The following is a 5,891-nucleotide window of genomic DNA, read 5'->3' on the forward strand; positions in this document are numbered from 1 at the left end:
AATCAGAAGGTCTCTGTGCTCAGTCGTAACAGTAGGCCGCACATTTCACGCACTCACGTGATCAGACCAATCATCACTTTGAATGAACCAAAAGGATCAAACAGTTATAGTTCATTGATTTCTTCCTATTCAGACGACAGTCTTTCTGCTCGATGGTTACAAACTCAAGTCTCTGCTTTTCTTTTGGACATTTAATGGATGTTGTCATATATCCGAGATATAAGTGAGTTTCTCTATATGTGATGAAAACAGTGTGTGTATATGTGCCATATAATGCAGAGTTAACGAGTATTTAATCATATTCTGCTGGGAACTTTTCATTGGTCGGCTTCTGAGCCTCCGCCCTTTACTGGACAAACAAAGGGTTCCCTAAGGACAACATCTTGTTGGTTCACATTTCTACATTTGCACATGTAGCAAACTGAAGAAAGAAAAAAAAGTAATTCATGTACACAATTTAGTGCTTCGTTCCCTAGACTTGCTAAACAGTCCAGAGGATTTACTCATTAGTTCCCTCGATTTATAAATTGTGTGCAAGATTTAGTCTACTCATTTTTTTCTGCCTGCAAAACACTGATTTGAAAGTTGAAAATATAACCCCAGTTTATCAGCTCACAACTGTAATTGTCTTTACATTTCACTTCTTCTACCCTCTTTTTAAATGGTGGGTTTATTAAAAAGGAAAAATTATAAATTAAAAACAAATATATGAACACACGGGTTGGTCAGTGAAATAATATCAATCTAAAACTTCATTCACTGTCATATTTCAGAATCTTTGCATTCCGCTGAGAAACGTTGTGTTCGCTGGCAAAGAGCTCAAAAGGTTTTATGATTATTTATTATTTTTCCTCCCATCTCATATTTTCCACCACCATGTCCCTTTAAGGTCTCCATATTTCTCTCTCCTATTCAACACAAGAGAGAAATTAACAAAAGAAAATAAAGCTTTTGGAGAAAAAAAGTTTTGACTGGAAAGTTTTTTTTATGTTTTAAATTGACAAGAATTGTAAATATATAAATTTAAAAAGACTAAGATATTTGGATTAGTCACATTATAAATATTTTCATAATAAATCTCCAATCAGGGTTTACTAATTTCCATGTAATCAGAAGGTCTCTGTGCTCAGTCGTAACAGTAGGCCGCACATTTCACGCACTCACGTGATCAGACCAATCATCACTTTGAATGAACCAAAAGGATCGATGAGTTGCAGGTCATTGATTTATTCCTATTTAGGCGACAGTCTTTCTGCGCGGTGGTTACAAACTCAAGTCTCTGCTATTGAACATTCAATGCATGTTGTCATTTATCAGTGATATAAGTGACTTTCTCTTTATGTGTGTGTGTGTGTCTGTGTGATGATAACAGTGTGTGTAGATGTGTCATGTAAGCTACAGTCCCGCACTCAGAGTCCTGCATTCTCAGACCCCTCGTATTTTTTGAGACAGCGCCTCCTGCTGTTCTGAAGATCGTATTACCCCTTATCCAAACACCATTTAAAACAATAGGATGAATGGTGTCGTTTCATGTAAAGTTTTCCAAATACATTTACACAAAATAACGATTTTGCAAGCATATTTGCGTTCCCTGCTCAACGCATGTGCTGAAAAATCTCAGTGTTTTCTGACTAACAAATTACCCAGTAGCGAGTGTGTGTAATTGAAAGAAAATGACTGATGGAAGAGATGCAATTACAGGTTGAACTATCCTCTGGAAAATATTATGTGATATTATATTGCTATTTTTTTAAATTACAATTCCAATGTTTCTTTCAGGTCAAAGCAAATAAAATGGAAGAAAGAATTGTGTTAGTGACTTTACTCTTCATCTTCAATTGCATACGGTAAAATAATAACAGCACCGTAAATAATACAGTTTACAATGTGTATTAAACAATGAACAGCTCAAAGCTCTGCTGGATAAACTCAACTGAACTTACAGATAGCGTGGAGTTCATTAGTAGATTTCTTTTTCCTGAGGTAGACACAAACATGTTTGTCAATTGTATTGTTTCTGTTATTGCCATATTCGCAATCTTTTATTAATTAATTAATTAATTAATACAGACAGGCCCTCATTCATGGCCTATGTGAGATGTAGGCATACTTATCACTCTAGGTATGTTTGTAATTTGCATTTGCAAAAATATATAATTTATTATTATACATTAATTTTGTGAAAATTAAAAAAAGAAGGAACAGTTGCCTACCAGAAAGTACAGGTATTATTTTACGGTATACAATTGAAGATGAAAAGTAAAGTCACTAACACAATTCTTTCTTCCTTTGTCCTGTTTACAGCAAGATGATGTTTAGGTGATAGCTAAATAGCTAACTTCAAGTACAGACTTGCTTAGTGTGGTGTTTTGTCTATTGTTTGAGTTTTGCTTTGCATTCCAGATATAAAAACAGGTTTTGTAATGTTAGCAAGGCATAATATGTAAATTAGACTATTGGTTGACCTGAAAGAAACATTGGAGTTGGAATATATATATTAAAAAAAATAGCAATATAATATCACATAATATTTTCAGAAGATAGTTTAATCTGTAATTGTATTTCTTCCATCAGTCATTTTCTTTCAATTAAACACACACAAGCAAAAAAACCTACTGGGTAATTTGTTAGTCAGAGAACACAATGAGATTTTTCAGCACATGTGTTGAGCAGGGAACGCAAATATGTTTGCAAAAATCGTTATTTTGTGTACATTTATTTGAGAAACTAAATAAAATGAGACTATTATTGCATCCTATTGTTTAAAAGCTGCGGTCCGTAACTTTTTGCACTCTAGCGGTTAATGAACAGAACTGCATGCGTCTTGCGGAAGAACATTACAGCCGGTGTCATGACAAATCCTGTCCCCCTGTGAAATCGTGTCCGCAAGGACCCCAAGAGCGATTCTATTGGCTGAAAGAAATTTTAATAGGTAATCTGTTCAGAGCCTTATTACAATTCTTACACAATCGCGTTTTGATTTTTGCTGTTTAAATTGTCTTAAAATAGTCTTTAATGTCGTACAAAGCACATGTTTCATGTATTAGTAGTATATAACTGAAGCTATAAGTGCTTATATAAGTATATCATTCAGAACATGTTTTTGCTCCCATTATAGCAATCAATTAAATATTTTAAATAAATGTTTTGCGTGTGTACTTAGTGTGGCAATGAATTCATAGTTTATTAGTTTATTATTTAGTTATTTTCAAACAATTAATTGTCCAGAACCATGTATAACAACTTTTGATCAGGCATTTAAAACCGCTACCAGCGGACACGATTTCACAGGCGGACAGGATTTGTCATGACACCGGAGCTACTTCTCTCTGTTTATGACATTTCAATAATGATGTAATACGTAGTGATGTTAACAAGCTCCGAAGCGCGTGTCAAAAAAATGAAACTATTTTCTGTGAAGCTTTGTATCGATGCTTGATTCGTTCTATCAAAACCACGTTACCAATGACATCCGAAGCTTCGTTTCACAAACACCCACGTGACTGATTCAGAAAGGTTTAAAAATGCGCGACACGGGGCGTGCCTGTGAGGTGTTGCGTTGCATTGAGCGGGTTTTTTGTATTGCGCATGTGTGTTATGGACCCTGTTGCAAAGAGAGGGCGTTCTGAAATGTATTAACACTTTCATTTGATTTCGCCCAATAAAGTTAATCATTTATTTGGCTTTTGTTCTGCCGCATATATTTATCTATTTATTTATTTAATCCGCACCAGCCTATGACTGCATACATTAGAGACAAGTATAGGCTTATCCTTCTATAATCATGTGAAAGTGTGTGTGTTTTTCCTTGTGTGCAGTCATTTATTTAGTAATGCGTCGGTTGCAAAACATTTTGCGACACAGCGCTTTCCCTCACTTTCACCAGCAGAGGTCCTTGTTTAGCTCTGACTCAACATTATGAAGCTGCAGACTCGGAGCCTGCATCCACAGTCCCGCACTCAGAGTCCCGCATTCTCAGACCCCTCGTTTTTAAGAAACAGCGCCTCCTGCTGTTCTGAAGACCGTACATCACACTTATCCAAATAAGATATATTATTACGGTGTCGTTTCATTTAAAGTTTTCATTTAAAAATACATTTACACAAAACAACGCTTTTGCAAACATCTTTGCATTCCCAAAAAATGTCATTGTTTTCACTGACTAAGTAGGCTACGCAGTAGATTTATTTATTTATTTAATAAAGAGTGTGGGCAATTGAAAGAAAATTACTGATGGACAAAATAAAATTACAGATTGAACTATCCTCTGAAAAATATTATGTGATATATCGCTACAATTCTTTTTTTTTTGTTCAATGTTTCTTTCAGGTTCACATGCTAATGGTCTAATTAACATATCATACGCAATGCTAACATTACAAAACCATATTTTTTATATCTGGAATGAAAAGCAAAACTCACACAAGAATAGACAAAACACCAATAATAAACGAGTCTGTAGGCTACTTTAACTATCACCTAAACATCATATTGCGGTAAACAGGACAAAGCAAAGAAAAAAGGAAGAAAGAATTGTGTCAGTGACTGTACTTTGTATCTTCAATTGCATAAGGAAAAATTAGAAATACTGTAAATACTACTGTAATACAATTTTTGAATTGTACAGATTTGTTTATTATTGGTGTTTTGTCTATTCTTGTTTGAGTTTTGCTTTGGATTCCAGATATCAACAGGTTTTTAATGCTAGCAATGTATAATATGTTAATCAGACCATTAGCATAGGTTGAGCTAAAAGAAACATTTGAATTGGAATTAAAAAAACATTGTAGCAATATAATATCACATAACATTTTTCAAAGGATAGTTCAATCTGTAATTGTATATCTTCCATCAGTAATTTTCTTTTATTTAAATAAACAAAAAACAAAAACAAAAAACTACTGGGTACTTTGTTAGTCAGAGAAAACTGACATTTTTAGGGAATGCAAAGATGTTTGCAAAATCGTTAATTTGTTTAGATTTATTTGGAAAACTTTAAATGAAACGACACCGTAATAATCTTATTTGGATAAGGGAGTTGTACGCTCTTCAGAACAGCAGGAGGCGCTGTTTCTTAAAAACGAGGGGTCTGAGAATGCGGGACTCTGAGTGCGGGACTGTGGATGCAGGCTCCGAGTCTGCAGCTTCATACTACTCCTCTGACTTGAAAAGCTTCGAGTAATGAACCTTTTTCTGATACAACTGTGCTGAAAGCTTCACTGGTTCAGAAAGCTTCACTTCGCCATCACTAGTAATACGATCTTCAGGCCAGCAGGAGGCGCTGTGTGGAAAAATAAAAACGATGAGTCTGAGGATGATGTCATGACCGAATATTATTCAATTAGTCATGTGAAATTATATTAGCAATGGATTTACTAAATAACTACAAACGAAACTAATGTTTAGATTTATCATTAATATATTATCAGAAGGTTTTGTCCTAAGCTTAATTTCTATTATTATACTAGTAAGCATCTATGTGATTGGTTCGTAGGATCAGAAGGTCTTTGTGCTCAGTCGTAACAGTAGGCTGCACATTTCACGCAATCACGTGATCAGACCAATCATCACTTTGAATGAACCAAAAGGATCGGAGAGTTGGAGTACATTGATTTCTTACTATTCAGACGACAGTCTTTCTGCGCGGTGGTTACAAACTCAAGTCTCTGCTTTTCTTTTGGAGATTTAATGGATGTTGTCATATATCAGAAATATAAGTGAGTTTCTCTTTGTGTGATGAAAACAGTGTGTGTATATGTGCCATATAATGCAGACTTAGCGAGTATTTAATCATATTCATGAGAGGAGCATGTTGGGAACTTTTTATTGGTCGGTTTCTAAGCCTCTGCCCTTTATTGGACAATACGGGGTCACGTGACTGGAGGCTCCAG

The 5,891-nt window shown here is 34.9% G+C and overlaps 3 non-coding genes across 3 annotated transcripts; all 3 read right to left on the bottom strand.

The window, feature by feature from the left end:
* On the bottom strand, positions 1-97 carry LOC137065613 (small nucleolar RNA U13). The gene has a single exon (XR_010901679.1). It is a non-coding gene; the product is annotated as a small nucleolar RNA U13 (small nucleolar RNA).
* A 1,010-nt stretch (positions 98-1,107) lies between these two features.
* Positions 1,108-1,204, bottom strand: LOC137065614 (small nucleolar RNA U13). The gene has a single exon (XR_010901680.1). It is a non-coding gene; the product is annotated as a small nucleolar RNA U13 (small nucleolar RNA).
* A 4,290-nt stretch (positions 1,205-5,494) lies between these two features.
* LOC137065612 (small nucleolar RNA U13) lies at positions 5,495-5,591 on the bottom strand. Its single transcript, XR_010901678.1, has one exon. It is a non-coding gene; the product is annotated as a small nucleolar RNA U13 (small nucleolar RNA).
* Positions 5,592-5,891: the final 300 nt, after the last annotated feature.

This window comes from Pseudorasbora parva, chromosome 25 (assembly GCF_024679245.1).
Source record: "Pseudorasbora parva isolate DD20220531a chromosome 25, ASM2467924v1, whole genome shotgun sequence".
NCBI classification, from domain to species: domain Eukaryota; kingdom Metazoa; phylum Chordata; class Actinopteri; order Cypriniformes; family Gobionidae; genus Pseudorasbora; species Pseudorasbora parva.